This window comes from Arachis hypogaea, chromosome 20, assembly GCF_003086295.3.
Source record: "Arachis hypogaea cultivar Tifrunner chromosome 20, arahy.Tifrunner.gnm2.J5K5, whole genome shotgun sequence".
NCBI lineage: Eukaryota > Viridiplantae > Streptophyta > Magnoliopsida > Fabales > Fabaceae > Arachis > Arachis hypogaea.
The window spans coordinates 113,637,246-113,660,878 of NC_092055.1; the positions used below are offsets into that span (position 1 = coordinate 113,637,246).

The following is a 23,633-nucleotide window of genomic DNA, read 5'->3' on the forward strand; positions in this document are numbered from 1 at the left end:
ATCTTCATACGCTTATCTGAAATTCTCACCAATGAATTACATAAGTATCTCTATCTTATTTTATATTTTATTCACCTTTTAATTATCAATTCTCCATAACCATTTGAATCCACCTGACTGAAATTTACAAGATGACCAAAGCTTGCTTCAAGCCGACAATCTCTGTGGGATCAACCCTTACTCACGTAAGGTTTATTACTTGGACGACCCAGTACACTTGCTGGTTAGTTATGCGGAGTTGTGACAAAGAGTTGAGATTACAATTGTGCGTACCAAGTTGTTGGTGCCATTGATGATCACAATTTCGTGCACCAAGTTTTTGGCACCGTTGCCAGGGATTGTTCGAGTTTGGACAACTGACGGTTCATCTTGTTGCTCAGATTAGCTAATTTTATTTTATTTTTAAATCTTGTTATTCTTTTAATTTTCGAAAAAAAAAATTTTCTATTATGTTCTTCAGAGTTTTTAAGAATGAATTCTAGAGTTTCATGATGATCTGTTGAAGTCTGGCTGGCTGTAAAGTCATGTCTAATCTTTTGGACTGAGGTTTCAACTTATCATCACAAGAGCTTGTTGATTTCTATCAATCTTGCTGTTGAATGTAATGATCTGCTAAAGCTTGGCTGGCCATTGGCCATGTCTAGTGTTTTGGACCGAAGCATTCACTGAAAGCTTGGCTGGCTAGTGAGCCATGTCTAATTCCTAGACCGGAGTTTTAGACTAACATTGCATGATTCCTGGAATTCTCATTAAGAATTTTGAATTCCTTATTTTCTTTTTTAAACTAATTTTCGAAAAAATACAAAAAATTTATAAAATCATAAAAAACAAAAAAATTTTGTTTTCTTGTTTGAGTCTAGTGTTTATTTTTAAGTTTGGTGTCCTGCATGTTTTATTTAATTCCCTGCATTTTTCGAATGTATGAATTATGTTCTTCATTAATCTTCAAGTTGTTCTTGATGATTTCCTTGCTCTGATCTTTAAATTATCTTGTTTTGTGTGTTTTGTTGTTTCTCATATGCATTCTCAATTTGTTAGCGTCTCTAATATGAAAATTTCTAAGTTTGGTGTCTTGCATGCATTGTTTGTTTGATCTTAGTTTTCATGATTAGTTGCATTTTGATTATTTCTCATCATTAAAAATTCAAAAAAAAATTCAAAATTATGTCTTTTCAAGTTAATAATATAGAGAATTGAAGATTCAGAACATACAGCAGAAGAATTACAGAGAAAAAGCTGGGTGGTGTACGAAATTGTGATCATCAACAATGGCTCCAAAGACTTGGTCCTCTCAAACGTGAATCACACTTTGTCACAACTTCGCACAACTAACCAGCAAGTGCACTGGGTGGTCCAAGTAATAAACCTTACGTGAGTAAGGGTCGATCCCACGGAGATTGTTGGCTTGAAGCAAGCTATGGTCATCTTGCAAATCTCAGTCAGGCAGATTCATATGGTTATGGAGATTTAATAATTAAAAGATAAATAAAACGTAAATTTAAAGATAGAGATACTTACGTAATTCATTGGTGAGAATTTCAGATAAGCGTATGAAGATGCTTTCGTTTCTCCTGAATCTCTGCTTTCCTGTTGTCTTCATCCAATCATTCATACTCCTTTCTATGGCAAGCTGTATGTTAGGCATTACCGTTGTCAATGGCTACATCCTGTCCTCTCAGTGAAAATGGTCCAATGCGCTGCCACTGCATGGCTAATCATCTGTCGGTTCTTGATCATACTGGAATAGGATCCATTGATCCTTTTGCATCTGTCACTACGCCCAGCACTCGCGAGTTTGAAGCTCGTCGCAGCCATCCCTTCCCAGATCCTACTCGGAATACCACAGACAAGGTTTAGACTTTCTGGATCTCAAGAATGGCCGTCCATGGATTCTAACTTATACCACGAAGATTCTGATTAAGGAATCCCAGATATACTCATTCAATCTAAGGTAGAACGGAAGTGGTTGTCAGACACGCGTTCATAGGTTGGGAATGATGATGACTGTCACGATCATCACATTCATATTGAGGTGCGAATGAATATCTTAGAATCGGAATAAGCTTGAATTGAATAGAAAAATAATAGTACTTTGTATTAATTCATGAGGAACAGCAGAGCTCCACATCTTAATCTATGGTGTGTAGAAACTCTACCGTTGAAAATACATAAGTGATGAAGGTCCAGGCATGGCCGAGAGGCCAGCACCCTAAACATGATCAAAGGATCAAAAGATAATCCAAAGATGTAAATACAATAGTAAAAAGTCCTATTTATGCTAAACTAGTTACTAGGGTTTACAAAAATAAGTAAATGATGCAGAAATCCACTTCCGGGGCCCACTTGGTGTGTGCTTGGGCTGAGCATTGAGCTTTACACGTGTAGAGGCTTCTCTTGGAGTTGAACGCCAGTTTGTAACCTGTTTCTGGCGTTTAACTCCACTTTGCAACCTGTTTCTGGCGTTTAACTCTAGAATGCAGCATAAACTGGCGTTGAACGCCAGTTTGCGTCATCTAAACTCGAACAAAGTATAGACTATTATATATTGCTGGAAATCCCTGGATGTCTACTTTCCAACACAATTCAGAGCGTGCCATTTGAAGTTCTGTAGCTCCATAAAATCCACTTTGAGTGCAGGGAGGTCAGAATCCAACAGCATCTGCAGTCCTTCTTCAACCTCTGAATCTGATTTTTGCTCAAGTCCCTCAATTTCAGCCAGAAAATACCTGAAATCACAGAAAAACACATAAACTCATAGTAAAGTCCAAAAATGTGATTTTTATTTAAAAACTAATAAAAATATACTGAAAACTAACTAAATTATCCGCTCATCACAACACCAAACTTAAATTGTTGCTTGTCCCCAAGCAACTGAAAATCAAATAGGATAAAAAGAAGAGAATATACTATAAATTCCAAAATATCAATGAAACTTAGCTCCAATCAGATGAGCGGGACTTGTAGCTTTTTGCTTCTTGAATAGTTTTGGCATCTCACTTTATCCATTGAAGTTCAGAATGATTGGCATCTATAGGAACTCAGAGTTCAAATAGTGTTATTGATTCTCCTAGTTCAGTATGTTGATCAGCTACTTTATGAGTCTTGGCTGTGGCCCTAAGCACTTTGTTTTCCAGTATTACCACCGGATACATAAATACCACAGACACATAACTGGGTGAACCTTTTCAGATTGTGACTCAGCTTTGCTAAAGTCCCCAATTAGAGGTGTCCAGGGTTCTTAAGCACACTTTTTTTTTTAGCTTTGGACCTCGACTTTAACCGCTCAGTCTCAAGCTTTTGGCTTGACACCTTCACGCCACAAGCACATGGTTAGGGACAGCTTAGTTTAGCTGCTTAGGCCAGGATTTTATTCCTTTAGGCCCTCCTATCCACTGATGCTCAAAGCCTTGGATCCTTTTTATTTACCCTTGCCTTTTGGTTTTAAGGGCTATTGGCTTTTTGCTCTTGCCTTTTGGTTTAAAGAGCTTTTGGCTTTTTCTGCTTGCTTTTTCTTTTTCTTTTTTTTTCCTTTTTTTTTCGCCATTTTTCTTTTCTCTTTTTTTTCACAAGCTTTTGTATTCACTGCTTTTTCTTGCTTCAAGAATCATTTTTATGATTTTTCAGATCATCAAATAACATGTCTCCTTTTTCATCATTCTTTCAAGAGCCAACATATTTAACATTCATAAACATCAACTTCAAAAGACATATGCACTGTTCAAGCATTCATTCAGAAAACAAAAAGTATTGTCACCATATCAAAATAATTAAACTAGTTTCAAGGATGAATTCGAAACCATGTACTTCTTGTTCTTTTGTAATTAAAACATTTTTCATTTAAGAGAGGTGATGGAGTAATAGGACATTCATAGCTTTAAGACATAGACACTTAAACACTAATAATCATATAGTAAAGACACAAACATCAATAAAACATAAGGCTCAAAAATCGAAAAACAGTAAAATAAATGGATAAGGAGATTAAGGAATGAGTCCACCTTAGTGAGGGTGGCGTCTTCCTTTTATTGAAGAACCAATGGTGCTTTTGAGCTCCTCTATATCTCTTCCTTGCCTTTGTTGCTTCTCCCTCATGGCTCTTTGATCTTCTCTAATCTCATGGAGGATGATGGAGTGCTCTTGGTGCTCCACCCTTAGTTGTCCTATATTGGAACTTAATTCTCCTAGGGAGGTGTTGATTTTTTCCCAATAGTTTTATGGAGGAAAGTGCATCCCTTGAGGTTTCTCTGGCCTTAGGTGCCATTAATGGTTATGGAAAAACAAAAAGCAATGCTTTTACCACACCAAACTTAAAAGGTTTGCTCGTCCCCGAGCAAAAGAAGAAAGGAAAGATGAGAAGAAGAAGAGATGGAGGAGATGGAAGTATGAGAATGGTTCGGCCAGGGGGTTTTTAGGTGGTTATGATGTGTGAAAAGGAAGGAGTGATGGTTTGAATTTGAGTGGGTGGGTGTAGGTGGGTTGTATCATGGTTTTGGAGGAGTAATGGAGGTGATTGGTGAAGGGTATTTATGGAAGAGTGTTATGAAAAGGTGGAAAGAGGAGAGAAGAAGTGGTGGGGATCCTGTGGGGTCCACAGATCCAGTGGGGCAAAGGACTTAACATCCCTGCTCAAATTAGGCGTGTAAAACGCCCTTGCTATGCGATCCTGGCGTTTAACGCCAGATTGCTGCTTGTTTCTGGCGTTAAACGCCTAAATGTAGCCTGTTTCTGGTGTTAAACGCCAAACAGATGCTTGTTTCTGGCGTTTAAACGCCAGACTGCTCTCCTCCAGGGTGTGCTGTTTTCAATGCTATTTTTCATTCTGTTTTTGATTTTTCAGTAGTTTTTGTGACTTCACATGATCATCAACCTAATAAAACACGAAATAACAAAAAGAAAATAAAATAGATATGATTAAATAACATTGGGTTGCCTCCCAACAAGCGCTTCTTTAATGTCAATAGCTTGACAGTGAGCTCTCATGGAGCCTCACAGATAATCAGAGCAAGGTTGGAACCTCCCAACATCAAACTTAGAGTTTGAATGTGGGGGTTTAACACCAAACTTAGTGTTTGGTTGTGGCCTCCCAACACCAAACTTAGAGTTTGACTGTGGGGGCTTTGGTTGACTCTGCAGTGAGAGAAGCTTTTCATGCTTCCTCTCCATGGTTACAGAAGGAGATCCTTGAGTTTCAAAGACAAGGTTGTCCTCATTCAGTTGGAGGACCAACTCTCCTCTGTCCACATCAATCACAGCTCTTGCTGTGGCTAGGAAGGGTCTTCCAAGGATGATGGATTCATCCTCATCCTTCCCAGTGTCTAGGATTATGAAATCAGCAGGGATGTAAAGGCCTTCAACCTTTACTAACACGTCCTCTACTTGTCCATAAGCCTATTTTCTTGAGTTATCTGCCATCTCTAATGAGATTCTGGCAGCTTGCACCTCAAAGATCCCAAGTTTCTCCATTACAGAGAGTGGCATTAAGTTTATTCCTGACCCCATGTCACACAGAGCCTTCTCAAAGGTCATGGTGCCTATGGTACAAGGTATTAAGAATTTTCCTGGATCCTGTTTCTTTTGAGGTAATTTCTGCCTATCCAATGCATTTAGTTCATTGGTGAGCAAGGGAGGTTCATCTTCCCAAGTCTCATTACCAAATAATTTGGCATTTAGCTTCATGATTGCACCAAGGTATTTAGCAACTTGTTCTTCAGTAATGTCTTCATCCTCTTCAGAGGAAGAATACTCATCAGAGCTCATGAAGGGCAGAAGGAGGTTCAATGGAATCTCTACGGTCTCTAGATGAGCCTCAGATTCCTTTGGTTCCTCAAAGGGATACTCCTTATTGGTCACTGAATGTCCCAGGAGGTCTTCCTCACTAGGATTCACGTTCTCCTCCTCCTCTTTGGGTTCGGCCACATCATGTAAGGCTATGGCCTTGCACTCTCTTTTTGGATTTTCTTCTGTATTGCTTGGGAGAGTACTTGGAGGGATTTCAGTGACTCTGTTACTCAGCTGGCCCACTTGTGCCTCCAAATTCCTAATGGAGGACCTTGTTTCATTCATGAAACTCACAGTGGCCTTAGATAGATTAGAGACTATATTTGCTAAGCTAGATGGATTCTGCTCAGAATTCTCTGTCTGTTGCTGAGTGGATGATGGAAAAGGTTTGCTATTGCTAAACATGTTTCTTCCACCATTATTAAAGCCTTGTTAAGGCTTTTGTCAATCCTTCCATGAGAAATTTAGATGATTTCTCCATGAGGGATTATAGGTGTTTCCATAGGGTTCACCCATGTAATTCACCTCTGCTATTGCAGGGTTCTCAGGATCATAAGCTTCTTCTTCAGAAGATGCCTCTTTAGTACTGTTGGATGATTCCTTCAATCCATTCAGACTCTCAGAGATCATATTGACTTGCTGAGTCAATATTTTATTCTGAGCCAATATGGTATTCAGAATATCAATTTCAAGAACTCATTTCCTCTGAGGCGTCCCATTATTCACAGGATTCCTTTCAGAAGTGTACATGAACTGGTTATTTGCAACCATGTCAATGAGTTCTTGAGCTTCTGCAGGCATTTTCTTTAGGTGAATGGATCCACCTGCAGAATGGTCCAATGACATCTTTGATAATTTAGACAGACCATCATAGAATATATCCAGGATGGTCCATTCTGAAAGCATGTCAGAAGGACACTTTTTGGTCAGTTCCTTGTATCTCTCTCAAGATTCATAGAGGGATTCACCTTCCTTCTGTTTGAAGGTTTAAACATCCACTCTAAGCTTGCTAAGCTTTTGAGGAGGAAAGAACTTGGCTAAGAAAGCCGTGACCAGCTTATCCCAAGAGTTCAGGCTATCCTTAGGATGAGAGTCCAACCATATTCTAGCTCTGTCTCTTATAGCAAAAGGGAAAAGCATAAGCCTGTAGACCTCGGGATCAACTCCATTGGTCTTAACAGTATTACAGATCTGCAAGAATTTAGTTAATGATGAGTGGATAATTTATACGCTTCTTGGCATTATTTTTACATAGTTTTCAGTATGATTTAGTTAGTTTTCAGTATATTTTTATTAGTTTTTAAATAAAAATCACATTTCTGGACTTTACTATGAGTTTGTGTATTTTTCTGTGATTTCAGATATTTTCTGGCTGAAATTGAGGGACTTGAGCAAGAATCAGATTCAGAGGTTGAAGAAGGACTGCAGATGCTGCTGGATTCTGACCTCCCTGCACGCAAAGTGGATTTTCTGGAGCTACAGAACTCCAAATGGCGCGCTCTCAACTGCGTTGGAAAGTAGACATCCAGGGCTTTCCAGAAAATTATAATAGTCCATACTTTGCCCCGGTTTAGACGACACAAACTGGCGTTCAACGCCAGTTCCATGCTACATTCTGGAGTTAAACGCCAGAAACAGGTTGCAAAGTGGAGTTAAATGCCAAAAACAGGTTACAAACTGGCGTTCAACTCCAAGAGAAGCCTATACATGTGTAAAGCTCAATGCTCAGCCCAAGCACACACCAAGTGGGCCCCGGAAGTAGATTTCTGCATCATTTACTCATTTCTGTAAAGCCTAGTAACTAGTTTAGCATAAATAGGACTTTTTACTATTGTATTAACATTTCTGGATGTTTAGTTCTTAGATCATGGAGGCTGGCCATTCGGCCATGCCTGGACCTTGTTCTTATGTATTTTCAACGGTAGAGTTTCTACACATCATAGATTAAGGTGTGGAGCTCTGCTGTTCCTCATGAATTAATGCAAAGTACTATTGTTTTTCTATTCAATTCAAGCTTATTCCTATTCTAAGATGTTCATTCGCACCCAAGAACATGATGAATGTGATGATTATGTGACGCTCATCATCATTCTCACTTACGAATGCGTGCCTGACAAACACTTCCGTTCTACATGCAAACAAGCTAGAATGAATATCTCTTAGATATCTAATACAGAGGACCGAGTCCGAGATATTAGAATCTTCGTGGTATAAGTTAGAACCCATGGATGGATATTCTTGAGATCCGAAAAGTCTAAACCTTGTCTGTGGTATTCCGAGTAGGATCTAGGAAGGGATGGCTGCGACGAGCTTCAAACTCGCGAGTGCTGGGCGTAGTGACAGACGCAAAAGGATCATTGGATCCTATTCCAGTATGATCGAGAACCGACAGATGATTAGCCATGCAGTGACAGCGCATTGGACCATTTTCACTGAGAGGATAGGATGTAGCCATTGACAACGGTGATACCTAACATACAGCTTGCCATGGAAGAGAGTAGGAATGATTGGATGACGACAGCAGGAAAGCAGAGGTTCAGGAGAAACGAAAGCATCTCTATACGCTTATCTGAAATTCTCACCAATGAATTACATAAGTATCTCTATCCTAATTTATATTTTAATTATGTTTTAATTATCAATTCTCTACAACCATTTGAATCTACCTGACTGAGATTTACAAGGTGATCATAGCTTGCTTCAAGCCGACAATCTCCGTGGGATCGACCCTTACTCACGTAAGGTTTATTACTTGGATGACCCAGTGCACTTGCTGGTTAGTTGTGCGAAGTTGTGACAAAGAACTAAGATTATGAACGTGCGTATTGAGTTTTTAGCGCCGTTACCAAGGAATGGAACCGTCACGATTTCTGCGCACCAAGTTTTTGGCGCCGTTGCTGGGGATTGTTCGAGTTTGGACAACTGACGGTTCATCTTGTTGCTCAGATTAGGTAATCTTCTTTTTGTTTTATTTTCAAAAATTTTTCAAAAAAATATTTCAAAAATTTGTCCTTTATTTTCGAAAAAATAAAAATAAATCTTTTCAAAAATATATTTTTCTTTAGAATTTTTAAGAAGGAATTCTTGAATTTCATGGGATATGTTGAATCCTGGCTGGCTGTAAAGCCATGTCTAACTTCTTTTGGACCGAGGTTTCACTTATACTCAAGAGAAGAGCTTCTTTGTCTTTCTTAGCAAATTAATTATTGAATGTAATGTTCTGCTGAAGCTTGGCTGGCCATTGGCCATGTCTAGTGTTTTGGACTGGAGCTTTCACTGAAAGCTTGGCTGGCTAGTAAGCCATGTCTAATTCCTGGACTGGAGCTTTAGACTAACATTGCAAGATTCCTGGAATTCCTATTAAAAATTTTGAAATCCTTATTTTTCTTTTTCCAATTAATTTTCGAAAAATCCAAAAAATTTTATAAAATTATAAAAATAAAAAAATATTTTGTGTTTCTTGTTTGAGTCTAGTGTCAATTTTTAAGTTTGGTGTCAATTGCATGTTTTTAAAATTTGTGCATTTTTTCGAAAAATTCATGCATTGCATTCTTCATGATCTTCAAGTTGTTCTTGACAAGTCTTCTTGTTTGATCTTCATATTTTCTTGTTTTGTGTCTTTTCTTGTTTTTCATATGCATTCTTGAATTCTTAGAGTCTAAATATTAAAAATTTCTAAGTTTGGTGTCTTGCATGTTTTCTTTTCTTAAAAATTTTCAAAAATATGTTCTTGATGTTCATCTTGACATTATGTGTTTTGATCTTGCATTTTCATGTTTTGAGTCATTTTTTGTGTTTTTCTCTCTCATCATTAAAATTCAAAAATAAAAAAATATCTTTCCCTTTTTCTCTCATAAATTTTCGAAAATTTGAGTTGACTTTTTCAAAACTTTTTAAAATTTAGTTGTTTCTTATGAGTCAAATCAAATTTTCAATTTAAAAATTCTATCTTTTTTTTCAAATCTTTTTCAAAAATCAAATCTTTCCCATTTTTCTTTTATGATTTTCAAAAATTTCAAAATGATTTTCAAAAATCTTTTTCTTATTTTTGTTTCATATTTTCGAAATTAATGCTAACAATTAATGTGATTGATTCAAAATTTTTTAAGTCTGTTACTTGCCTAGTAAGAAAGGTTCAATCTTTAAACTCTAGAATCATATCTTTTTAGTTTCTTGTTAGTCAAGTAATCAACTTTGATTTCAAAAATCAAATCTTTTTAAATTTCTTTTTCAAATCTTTTTCAAAATAAGTTTCAATCACATCTTTTTTAAAATCAATTTCAAAATCTTTTCTAACCTCTTATCTTTTTAAAATTGATTTTCAAATCTTTTTCAAACTAATCCTATCTTTTTGTTTCAATCATATCTTTTTCAAAACTACCTAACTAACTCTCTATCTCTAATTTTCGAAAATCACCTTCCTCTTTTTCAAAATTCCTTTTTAATTAATTAATTGTTTTAAATTTAATTTAATTTCATTTTTATCTTTAATTTTCGAATTTTAACTTTAATTTTAAATTAAAAACAAAAATATTTTTCTTTTCTTCTCAATTATTTTCGAAAATTATTCTCTCCCCCTCATCTCTTTCTAATTATTTTATTTATTTACTAACACTTCTCTTCATCTCAAAATTCGAACCCTCTCTTCCTCTTGGTGTTCGAATTTCTCTTCTTCTATTCTTTTCTTCTTCTACTCACATAAAGGAATCTCTATACTGTGACATAGAGGATTCCATATTTTATTTTGTGTTTTCTTCTTTTTCATATGAGCAGGAACAAGGATAAGAATATTCTTGTTGAAGCTGATCCTGAACCTGAAATGACTCTGAAGAGGAAGCTAAGGGAAGCTGAAGCACAACTCTTTGGAGAAAATCTGACAGAAATTTTCGAAAAAGAAGGAGACATGGCCAAAAATAACAACAATGCAAGGAAGATGCTTGGTGACTTTACTGCACCAAATTCTAATTTACATGGAAGAAGCATCTCAATCCCTGCCATTAGAGCAAACAATTTTGAGCTAAAACCTCAATTAGTTTCTCTGATGCAACAAAACTGCAAGTTTCATGGACTTCCATCAGAAGATCCTTTTCAGTTCTTAACTGAATTCTTGCAAATCTGTGATACTGTTAAGACCAATGGGGTTGATCCTGAGGTCTACAGGCTTATGCTTTTCCCATTTGCTGTAAGAGACAGAGCTAGAATATGGTTGGACTCTCCACCTAAGGATAGCCTGAACTCTTGGGATAAGCTGGTCACGTCTTTCTTAGCCAAGTTCTTTCCTCCTCAAAAGCTTAGCAAGCTTAGAGTGGATGTTCAAACCTTCAGATAGAAAGAAGGTGAATCCCTCTATGAAGCTTGGGAAAGATACAAGGAACTGACCAAAAAGTGTCCTTCTGACATGCTTTCAGAATGGACCATCCTGGATATATTCTATGATGGTCTGTTTGAATTATCAAAGATGTCATTGGACCATTCTGCAAGTGGATCCATTCACCTAAAGAAAACGCCTGCAGAAGCTCAGGAACTCATTGACATGGTTGCAAATAACCAGTCCATGTACACTTCTGAAAGGAATCCTGTGAGTAATGAGACACCTCAAAGGAAGGGAGTTCTTGAAATTAATACTCTGAATGCCATATTGGCTCAGAATAAAATATTGACTCAGCAAGTCAATATGATCTCTCAGAGTCTGAATGGATTGAAGGAATCATCCAACAGTACTAAAGAGGCATCTTCTGAAGAAGAAGCTTATGATCCTGAGAACCCTGCAATAGCAAAGGTGAATTACATGGGTGAACTCTATGGAAACACCTATAATCCCTCATGGAGAAATCATCCAAATTTCTCATGGAAGGATCAACAAAAGCCTCAACAAGGCTTCAATAATGGTGGAAGAAATAGGTTTAGCAATAGCAAGCCTTTTTCATCATCCACTCAGCATCAGACAGAGAATTCTGAGCAGAATCCATATAGCTTAGCAAATATAGTCTCTGATCTATCTAAGGCCACTATAAGTTTCATGAATGAAACAAGGTCTTCCATTAGAAATTTGGAGGCACAAGTGGGCCAGCTGAGTAAAAGAGTCACTGAAACTCCTCCTAGTACTCTCCCAAGCAATACAGAAGAAAATCCAAAGAGAGAGTGCAAGGCCATTGATTTAACCATCATGGCCGAACCTACAAGGGAGGAGGAGGACGTGAATCCTAGTGAGGAAGACCTCCTGGGACGTCCAGTGACCACTAAGGAGTTTCCCTTCGAGGAACCAAAGGAATCTGAGGCTCAATTAGAGACCATAGAGATTCCATTGAACCTCCTTCTGCCCTTCATGAGCTCTGATGAGTATTCGTCCTCTGAAGAGGATGAAGAAATTACTGAAGAGCAAGTTGCTAAGTACCTTGGTGCAATCATGAAGCTGAATGCCAAATTATTTGGTAATGAGACTTGGGAAGATGAACCTCCCTTGCTCACCAATGAACTAAATGCATTGGATAGGCAGAATTTACCTCAAAAGAAACAGAATCCTGGTAAATTCCTAATTCCCTGTAACATAGGCACCATAACCTTTGAAAAGGCTCTGTGTGACCTAGGGTCAGGAATAAACTTAATGCCACTCTCTGTAATGGAAAAACTTGGGATCTTTGAGGTGCAAGCTGCCAGAATCTCATTAGAGATGGCAGACAACTCAAGAAAACAGGCTTATGGATAAGTAGAGGACGTGTTAGTAAAGGTTGAAGGCCTTTACATCCCTGCTGATTTCATAATCCTAGACACTGGGAAGGAAGAGGATGAATCCATCATCCTTGGAAGACCCTTCCTAGCCACAGCAAGAGCTGTGATTGATGTGGACAGAGGAGAATTGGTCCTTTAACTGAATGAGGACAACCTTGTGTTTAAGACTCAAGGATCTCCTTCTGTAACCATGGAGAGGAAGCATGAAAAGCTTCTCTCACTGCAGAGTCAACCAAAACCCCCACAGTCAAACTCTAAGTTTGGTGTTGGAAGGCCACAACCAAACACTAAGTTTGGTGTTGAACCCCCACATTCAAACTCTAAGTTTGGTATTGGGAGGTTCCAACCTTGCTCTGATTATCTGTGAGGCTCCATGAGAGCTCACTGTCAAGCTATTGACATTAAAGAAGCGCTTATTGGGAGGCAACCCAATGTTATTTAATCATATCTATTTTATTTTCTTTTTGTTATTTCGTGTTTTATTAGGTTGATGATCATGTGAAGTCACAAAAACTACTAAAAAATCAAAAACAGAATGAAAAACAGCATTGAAAATAGCACACCCTGGAGGAGAGCAGTCTGGCGTTTAAACGCCAGAAACAAGCATCTGTCTGGCGTTTAACACCAGAAACAAGCACCAAGCTGGTGTTTAACGCCAGAAACAAGCATCTACCTGGCGTTAAACGCCAAAAACAGGCAGCAGTCTGGCGTTAAACGCCAGGATTGCACAGCAAGGGCGTTTTACACGCCTAATTGGAGTAGGGATGCTAAGTCCTTGACCCCACTTGATCTGTGGACCCCACAGGATCCCCACATCTTCTTCTCTCCTCTTCACACCTTTTCGTAACTCTCTTCCCCAAATACCCTTCACCAATCACCTCAATCACTCTTTCCCATCACCTCTTCACCACTCACATCCATCCTCTCTTCCCCATAAACCCCACCTACCTTCAAAATTCAAACTATTTTTCCCTCCCAAACCCAACCCTAATGGCCGAACCCTACAACCCCCCTCACTCCTATATAAACCCCTCACTCCTTCTTCATTTTCACACAAAGCAACCCTCTCTTCTTCTCCTTGGCCGAATACATCTTCTTCCCCTATCTCCTCCATTTTCTTCTTCTTCTACTACTTTCTTTCTTCTTTTGCTCGGGGACAAGTAAACCTTTTAAGTTTGGTGTGGTAAAAGCATTGCTTTTTGTTTTTCCATAACCATTAATGGCACCTAAGGCCAGAGAAACCTCAAGAAAGAGGAAAGGAAAGGCAATTGCTTCCATCTCTGAGTCATGGGAGATGGAGAGATTCATCTCAAAGGTCCATCAAGACCACTTCTATGAAGTTGTGGCTAAGAAGAAAGTGATCCCTGAGGTTCCTTTCAAGCTCAAAAAGAATGAGTATCCGGAGATCCGACATGAGATCCGAAGAAGAGGTTGGGAAGTTCTCACCAACTCCATTCAACAAGTCGGGATCTTAATGGTCCAAGAGTTCTATGCAAACGCATGGATCACTAGGAACCATGATCAAAGTGTGAACCCGAATCCAAAGCATTGGCTCACCATGGTTCGGGGGAAATACTTAGACTTCAGTCCGGAAAATGTAAGGCTGGCGTTCAACTTGCCAATGATGGAAGAGAACGCACGCCCCTACACAAGAAGGGTCAACTTTGATCAAAGGTTGGACCAAGTCCTCATGGACATATGTGTAGAAGGAGCTCAATCGAAAATTGACTCAAGAGGCAAGCCGGTTCAATTAAAAAGGCATGACCTCAAACCAGTGGCTAGGGGATGGTTAGAGTTCATTCAACGCTCAATCATTCCTACTAGTAACCGGTCTGAAGTTACTATAGACTGAGCCATCATGATCCATAGTATCATGATTGGAGAGGAGGTGGAAGTTCATGAGATTATACCTCGAGAACTTTACAAGGTGGCTGACAAGTCCTCCACTTGGGCAAGGTTAGCCTTTCCTCACCTCATATGCCACCTCTGCAATTCGGCTGGAATTGACATAGAGGGAGACATCCTCATTGAAGAGGACAAGCCCATCACTAAGAAAAGGATGGAGCAAACAAGAGATCATGGACCTCAGCAAGAGCATGAGGAAATTCCCCACCATGAAATCCTTGAGATACCTCAAGGGATACATTTCCCTCCACACAACTATTGGGAGCAACTAAGGATAGGAGCACCAAAATCACTAGGGATGGAGCAACAAAGACAAGGAAGAGATATAGAGGAGCTCAAGAGCACCATTGGTTCTTCAAGAAGAGGAAGACGTCACCCACACTAAGGTGGACCCATTCCTTAATCTCCTTGTTCTTACTTTCTGTTTTTTGTTTATTATGCTTTATGTTTTATTTATGTTTGTGTATTTACTAGATGATCATTAGTGTTTAAGTGTCTATGTCTTAAAGCTATAAATGTCCTATGAATCCATCACCTCTCTTAAATGAAAAATGTTTTAATTACAAAAGAACAAGAAGTACATGGTTTCAAATTCATCCTTGAAACTAGTTTAATTATTTTGATGTGGTGACAATACTTTTTGTTTTCTGAATGAATGCTTGAACAGTGCATATGTCTTTTGAATTTGTTGTTTATGAATGTTAAATATGTTGGCTCTTGAAGAATAAGGAAAAAGGAGAAATGTTATTTAATGATCTGAAAAATCATAAAAATGATTCTTGAAGCAAGAAAAAGCAGTGAATACAAAAGCTTGCAGAAAAAAAAAAGGAGAAAGAAAAAGAAAAAGCAAGCAGAAAAAGCCAAAAGCTCTTTAAACCAAAAGGCAAGAGCAAAAAGCCAATAGCCCTTAAAACCAAAAGGCAAGGGTAATAAAAAGGATCCAAGGCTTTGAGCATCAGTGGATAGGAGGGCCTAAAGGAATAAAATCCTGGCCTAAGCGGCTAAATCAAGCTGTCCCTAACCATGTGCTTGTGGCGTGAAGGTGTCAAGTGAAAACTTGAGACTGAGCGGTTAAAGTCAAGGTCCAAAGCAAAAGAAGAGTGTGCTTAAGAACCCTGGACACCTCTAATTGGGGACTTTAGTAAAGCTGAGTCACAATCTGAAAAGGTTCACCCAGTTATGTGTCTGTGGCATTTATGTATCCGGTGGTAATACTGGAAAACAAAGTGCTTAGGGCCACGGCCAAGACTCATAAAGTAGCTGTGTTCAAGAATCAACATACTGAACTAGGAGAATCAATAACACTATCTAAATTCTAAGTTCCTATAGATACCAATCATTCTAAACTTCAATGGATAAAGTGAGATGCCAAAACTATTCAAGAGGCAAAAAGCTACTAGTCCCGCTCATCTGATTGGAGCTAAGTTTCATTGATATTTTGGAATTTATAGTATATTCTCTTCTTTTTATCCTATTTTATTTTTAGTTGCTTGGGGACAAGCAACAATTTAAGTTTGGTGTTGTGATGAGCGGATAATTTATACGCTTTTTGGCATTGTTTTTACATGATTTTTAGTATGATTTAGTTAGTTTTCAGTATATTTTTATTAGTTTTTAAATAAAAATTACATTTCTAGACTTTACTATGAGTTTGTGTGTTTTTCTGTGATTTCAGGTATTTTCTGGCTGAAATTGAGGGACTTGAGCAAAAATCAGATTCAGAGGTTGAAGAAGGACTGCAGATGCTGCTGGATTCTGACCTCCCTGCACGCAAAGTGGATTTTCTGGAGCTACAGAACTCCAAATGGCACGCTCTTAGTTGCGTTGGAAAGTAGACATCCAAGGCTTTCCAGAAATATGTAATAGTCCATACTTTGCCCGAGTTTAGATGACGCAAACTGGCGTTCAACGCCAGTTCCATGCTTCATTCTGGAGTTAAACGCCAGAAACAGGATGCAAAGTGGAGCTAAACGCCAGAAATAGGTTACAAACTGGTGTTCAACTCCAAAAGAAGCCTCTACACGTGTAAAGCTCAATGCTCAGCCCAAGCACACACCAAGTGGGCTCCGGAAGTGGATTTCTGCATTATTTACTCATTTCTGTAAACCCTAGTAACTAGTTTAGCATAAATAGGACTTTTCACTATTGTATTTACATCTCTGGACGTTTAGTTCTTAGATTATGGAGGCTGGCCATTCGGCCATGCCTGGACCTTGTTCTTATGTATTTTCAACGGTAGAGTTTCTACACATCATAGATTAAGGTGTAGAGCTCTGTTGTTCCTCATGAATTAATGCAAAGTACTATTATTTTTCTATTTAATTCAAGCTTATTCCTATTATAAGATGTTCATTCGCACCCAAGAACATGATGAATGTGATGATTATGTGACGCTCATCATCATTCTCACTTACGAATGCGTGCCTGACAAACACTTCCGTTCTACATGCAAACAAGCTAGAATGAATATCTCTTAGATATCTAATACAGAGGACCGAGTCTGAGATATTAGAATCTTCGTGGTATAAGTTAGAACCCATGGACGGCTATTCTTGAGATCCGGAAAGTCTAAACCTTGTCTGTGGTATTCCGAGTAGGATCTAGGAAGGAATGGCTGCGACGAGCTTCAAACTCGCGAGTGCTGGGCGTAGTGACAGACGCAAAAGGATCAATGGATCCTATTCCAGTATGATCGAGAACCGACAAATGATTAGCCATGCAGTGACAGCGCATTGGATCATTTTCACTGAGAGGACAGGATGTAGCCATTGGCAACGGTGATGCCTAACATACAGCTTGCCATGGAAGGGAGTAGGAATGATTGGATGAAGACAGTAGGAAAGCAGAGGTTCAGGAGAAACGAAAGCATCTCTATACGCTTATCTGAAATTCTCACCAATGAATTACATAAGTATCTCTATCCTAGTTTATATTTTAATTATGTTTTAATTATCAATTCTCTACAACCATTTGAATCCGCCTGACTGAGATTTACAAGGTGACCATAGCTTGCTTCAAGCCGACAATCTCCGTGGGATCGACCCTTACTCACATAAGGTTTATTACTTGGACGACCCAGTGCACTTGCTGGTTAGTTGTGCGAAGTTGTGACAAAGAACTAAGATTATGAACGTGCGTATTGAGAAACTAATTGAGGTTTCTGCGCACCAGTTAAGAACTGAAAAGGATCTTCTGATGGAAGTCCATGAAACTTGCAGTTCTGTTGCATCAGAGAAACTAATTGAGGTTTCAGCTCAAAGTTGTTTGCTCCAATTGCAGGGATTGAGATGCTTCTTCCATGTAAATTGGAATTTGGTGCAGTGAAGTCACCAAGCATCTTCCTTGCATTGTTATTATTTTCGGCCATGTCTCCTTCTTTTTCAAAAATTTCTGTCAGATTTTCTCCAGAGAGTTGTGCTTTAGCTTCCCTTAGCTTCCTCTTCAGAGTTCTTTCATGTTCAGGATCAGCTTCAACAAGAATGTTGTTGTCCTTGTTCCTGCTCATATGAAAAAGAAGAGAACAGAAAATATGGAATCCTCTATGTCACAGTATAGAGATTCCTTTATGTGAGTAGAAGAATATATGAATAGAAGAAGGAGAATCCAAACACAAGGGTGAGGAGTAGGTTTGAATTCTTAGATGAAGATGAGTGTTAGTAAATAAATAAATAAATAGAAGGAGGTGAGGGAGAAGAATTTTCGAAAATTAGATAAAATAAAATAAAAGTATTTTTGTTTTTAAATTAGAATTAAAATTAAAAATTCGAAAATTAAGAAAGGAAAAATTAAATCAAATTAAATTAAATTTAAAACAATTAGTTAATTTAAAAAGGAATTTTGAAAAAGATAAAGGTGATTTTCGAAAATTAGAGAGAGAGAGAGTTAGTTAGGTAGTTTTGAAAAAGATATGATTGAAATAGTAAACTTTTAAAATCAAACAAAAAGTCAAGTAGTTAATTGAAAAAGATTTGAAAATCAAATTTTGAAAAGATAGGAAGTTAGAAAAGAAGTTAGAAAAGATTTTGAAATTGATTTTGAAAAAGATGTGATTGAAACTTATTTTGAAAAAGATTTGAAAAAGAAATTTAAAAAGATTTGATTTTGAAAATTAAAGTTGATTACTTGACTAACAAGAAACAAAAAGATATGATTTTGAAATTTAAAGATTGAACCTTTCTTACTAGGCAAGTAACAACTTAAAAATTTTGAATCAATCACATTAATTGTTAGCATTAATTTTGGAAACATGAAATAAAAATAAGAAAAAGATTTTGAAAATTGATTTTAAAAATTTTCGAAAATTATGAAAGAAAAATGAAAAAGATTTGAATTTTGAAAAAGATTTGAAAAAGATAGAATTTTTAAATTGAAAATTTGATTTGACTCATAAGAAACAACTAAATTTTTAAAACTTTTGACTAGATCAAATCAAATTTTCGAAAATTATGAGTGAAATAAGGGAAAGATATTTTTTTATTTTTGAATTTTTAATGACGAAAGAGAAAAACAACAAAAAGACTCCAAACATTAAAATTATGGATCAAAACAAAGGAAACATGCAAGAACACTTTGAATGCAAAGATGAACACCAAGAACACTTTGAAGATCATGATGAACATCAAGTATGTATTTTTGAAAAATTTTCAATAAAAGAAAACATGCAAGACACCAAACTTAGAAATTTTTCATATTTAGACACTAAGAATTCAAGAATGCATATGAAAAACAAGAAAAGACACAAAACAAGAAATTTTAGGTAGGACGGAAAGACTGAGACTGAGAGATAGAGACTAAGAGACAGGGATTGAAATAAATCTCAGTATTCTGTTTGGTGCAAAATGGGAGACAGGAATTGAACAAGAATGAAACTCTAATTTAATTTGCACAAAGGGTAAAATTGAAATTAATTAATTAAAATGAAAGTATTTTAGGTATAAAATGTTATTAAAGTTTCAGTCTCCATCTCTAAAAATTTCAGTCCCCTGTGTCCCTACTTTTTGGAGGTACTGAAATACTGAAATTTTAGAGACAGAGACAGAAATTTTAGTACCAGTCTCTGAACTAACAAACACGATACTGAGTCTCAGTCTCTCAGTCTCTGTCTCAGTACCTCAAAACAAACGCTACCTTAAAGATCAAACAAGAAGACTTACCAAGAACAACTTGAAGATCATGAAGAATGCTATGCATGGATTTTCGAAAAATGCAAGAGTTTTAAAAACATGCAATTGACACCAAACTTAAAATTTGACATAAGACTCAAACAAGAAACATAAAATATTTTTTTGATTTTATGATTTTATTAAAATTTTTTTGGTATTTTTCGAAAATCATTTGGAAAAAAAAATAAGGATTTCAAAATTTCTAATGAGAATTCCAGGAATCTGCAATGTTAGTCTAAAGCTCCGGTCCAGGAATTAGACATGGCTCACTAGCCAGCCAAACTTTCAGTGAAAGCTCCAGTCCAAAACACTAGACATGGCCAATGGCCAGCTAAGCTTCAGCAGATACAAATCAGACATACAACAGCTGATACTTCATCCAACTTCATATGCTGATAAGTGGAAGCCTCGGTCCAAATGAATTAGACATGGCTTTACAGCCAGCCAGGCTTCAACATGCTTCATGAAACTCTAGAATTCATTCTTAAAAATTCTGAAGAAAAATATATTTTTGAAAATAAAAGTTTTTTTTTCGAAAATAGAAATAATAAAAACAAAAAGCTTAAAATTAAAATAAAATTACCTAATCTGAGCAACAAGATGAATCGTCAGTTGTCCAAACTCGAACAATCCCCGGCAACGGCGCCAAAAACTTGGTGCACAAAATTGTGATCATCAACAATGGCTCCAAAGACTTGGTGCTCTCAAACGTGAATCACACTTTGTCACAACTTCGCACAACTAACCAGCAAGTGCACTGGGTCGTCCAAGTAATAAACCTTACGTGAGTAAGGGTCGATCCCACGGAGATTGTCGGCTTGAAGCAAGCTATGGTCATCTTGCAAATCTCAGTCAGGCAGATTCATATGGTTATGGAGATTTAATAATTAAAAGATAAATAAAACGTAAATTTAAAGATAGAGATACTTATGTAATTCATTGGTGAGAATTTCAGATAAGCGTATGAAGATGCTTTCATTCCTCCTGAATCTCTGCTTTCCTGTTGTCTTCATCCAATCATTCATACTCCTTTCTATGGCAAGCTGTATGTTAGGCATCACCGTTATCAATGGCTACATCCTGTCCTCTCATTGAAAATGGTCCAATGCGCTGTCACTGCATGGCTAATCATCTGTCGGTTCTCGATCATACTGGAATAGGATCCATTGATCCTTTTGCGTCTGTCACTACGCCCAGCACTCGCGAGTTTGAAGCTCGTCGCAGCCATCCCTTCCCAGATCCTACTCGGAATACCACAGACAAGGTTTAGACTTTCCGGATCTCAAGAATGGCCGTCCATGGATTCAAACTTATACCACGAAGATTCTGATTAAGGAATCCCAGAGATACTCATTCAATCTAAGGTAGAACGGAAGTGGTTGTCAGGCACGCGTTCATAGGTTGGGAATGATGATGACTGTCACGATCATCACATTCATATTGAGGTGTGAATGAATATCTTAGAATCGGAATAAGCTTGAATTGAATAGAAAAATGATAGTACTTTGTATTAATTCATGAGGAACAGCAGAGTTCCACACCTTAATCTTTGGTGTGTAGAAACTCTACCGTTGAAAATACATAAGTGATCAAGGTCCAGGCATGGCCGAGAGGCCAGCCCCCTAAACATGATCAAAGGATCAAGAGATAATCCAAAGATGTAAATACAATAGTAAAAAGTCCTATTTATGCTAAACTAGTTACTAGGATTTACAGAAATGAGTAAATGATGCAGAAATCCACTTCCAGGGCCCACTTGGTGTGTGCTTGGGCTAAGCATTGAGCTTTACACGTGTAGAGGCTTCTCTTGGAGTTGAACGCCAGTTTGTAACCTGTTTCTGGCGTTTAACTCCACTTTGCAACCTGTTTCTGGCGTTTAACTCCAGAATGCAGCATGGAACTGGCATTGAACGCCAGTTTGCATCGTCTAATCTCGGACAAAGTATGGACTATTATATATTGCTGGAAATCCCTGGATGTCTACTTTCCAACGCAATTGAGAGCACGCCATTTGAAGTTCTTTAGCTCCAGAAAATCCACTTTGAGTGCAGGGAGGTCAGAATCCAGCAGCATCTGCAGTCCTTCTTCAACCTCTGAATCTGATTTTTGCTCAAGTCCCTCAATTTCAGCCAGAAAATACCTGAAATCACAGAAAAATACACAAACTCATAGTAAAGTCCAGAAATGTGAAAAAATAATAAAAATATACTAAAATCTAACTAAATTATACTAAAAACTATGTAAAAACAATGCCAAAAAGCGTATAAATTATCCGCTCATCACTGGGCGTTTAAAACGCCCAGTGAGGAAGGAAAACTGGCGTTTAAACGCCAGCCAGGGTACCTGGTTGGGCGTTAAATGCCCAAAAAGGTAGTATTTTGGGCGTTAAACGCCAGAATGGATACCATTCTGGGCGTTTAACGCCAGGATGGCACAAGAGGGAATATTTTGTTTTCAATTCAAATCTTTTTCAAATTTTCATAATTTTTCAAAATCTTTCAAAATTTAATTTCGAAAATTCTTTTTCCCCCTTCTCACCTTCTTCTATTTAAGGGACTAGCACTCTTCCTCAATGTGCAATTCGGACTCCCTCTCTCTATAAGTTCGAATTCCCTCCTTTCTACCTCCTCCTTCTATTCTTCTTTTCCTCTGACATCTCAAGGAATCTCTATACTGTGACATAGAGGATTCCATACTTTCTTCTCCTCTCTTTCATATGAGCAGGAGCAAGGACAAAAGCATTCTTGTTGAAGCTGATGGCAGCCGAAAACAAGAAGAAGCCATGGCAGCCGAAAACAACAACAATGCCAACAATGCAAGGAAGGTGCTTGGTGACTTTATTGCACCTACTCCCGACTTCTATGGGAGAAGCATCTCTATCCCTACCATTGGAGCAAACAACTTTGAGCTAAAGCCTCAATTAGTTTCTCTAATGCAACAGAATTGCAAGTTTCATGGACTTCTATTGGAAGATCCTCATCAATTCTTAGCTGAATTCTTGCAAATCTGTGACACTGTCAAGACCAATGGGGTTGATCATGAGGTCTACAGATTTATGCTCTTCCCTTTTGCTGTAAGAGACAAAGCTAGGATATGGTTGGATTCACAACTTAAGGAAAGCCTGAACTCTTGGGAAAAGCTGGTCAATGCTTTTCTGGCCAAATTCTTTCCACCTCAAAAATTGAGTAAGCTAAGAGTGGAGGTCCAGACCTTCAGACAGAAGGAAGGTGAATCCCTCTATGAAGCTTGGGAAAGATACAAGCAATTGATCAGAAGGTGTCCTTCTGACATGCTTTCTGAATGGAGCATCATAGGTATCTACTATGATGGTCTGTCTGAACTGTCCAAGATGTCATTGGACAGCTCTGCTGGAGGATCTCTTCATCTGAAGAAGACGACTGCAGAAGCTCAGGAACTCATTGAGATGGTTGCAAATAACCAATTCATGTACACTTCTGAAAGGAACCCTGTGAATAATGGGACAAATCAGAAGAAAGGAGTTCTTGAGATTGATACTCTGAATGCCATATTGGCTCAGAACAAAATATTGACTCAGCAATTCAATATGATTTCTCAGAGTCTGTCTAGCATGCAAGCAGCAACTGGCAGTACCAAAGAAGCTTCATCTGAAGGAGAAGCTTATGATCCTAAGAACTGGTGCACGAAATTGTGATGTCAATGTTCACATTACTCTCTTACAACTTCGCACAACTAACCAGCAAGTGCACTGGGTCGTCCAAGTAATACCTTACGTGAGTAAGGGTCGATCCCACGGAGATTGTTGGCTTGAAGCAAGCTATGGTTATCTTGTAACTCTTAGTCAGGATATAATATCAATAATAATTTTTAGTTTGAATTGTAAAAAGTAAAAGGCAGAACACAAATTATACTTGTATGCAGTAATGGAGAATATGTTGGAGTTTTGGAGATGCTTTGTCTTCTGAATTTCTGCTTTCCTCTATCTTCTTGTTCATGCACGCACGTCCTTCTATGGCAAGCTGTGTGTTGGTGGATCACCATTGTCAATGGCTACCATCCTTCCTTTCAGTGAAAAGGGTC

The 23,633-nt window shown here is 37.8% G+C and overlaps 3 non-coding genes across 3 annotated transcripts; 1 reads left to right on the top strand and 2 right to left on the bottom strand.

The window, feature by feature from the left end:
* Window positions 1-6,678: 6,678 nt before the first annotated feature.
* On the top strand, window positions 6,679-6,786 carry LOC112788633 (small nucleolar RNA R71). The gene has a single exon (XR_003195990.1). It is a non-coding gene; the product is annotated as a small nucleolar RNA R71 (small nucleolar RNA).
* Window positions 6,787-11,074: 4,288 nt separating this feature from the next.
* On the bottom strand, window positions 11,075-11,182 carry LOC112787316 (small nucleolar RNA R71). The gene has a single exon (XR_003194735.1). It is a non-coding gene; the product is annotated as a small nucleolar RNA R71 (small nucleolar RNA).
* Window positions 11,183-22,761: 11,579 nt separating this feature from the next.
* On the bottom strand, window positions 22,762-22,869 carry LOC112788105 (small nucleolar RNA R71). The gene has a single exon (XR_003195484.1). It is a non-coding gene; the product is annotated as a small nucleolar RNA R71 (small nucleolar RNA).
* Between the last annotated feature and the right edge of the window lie 764 nt (window positions 22,870-23,633).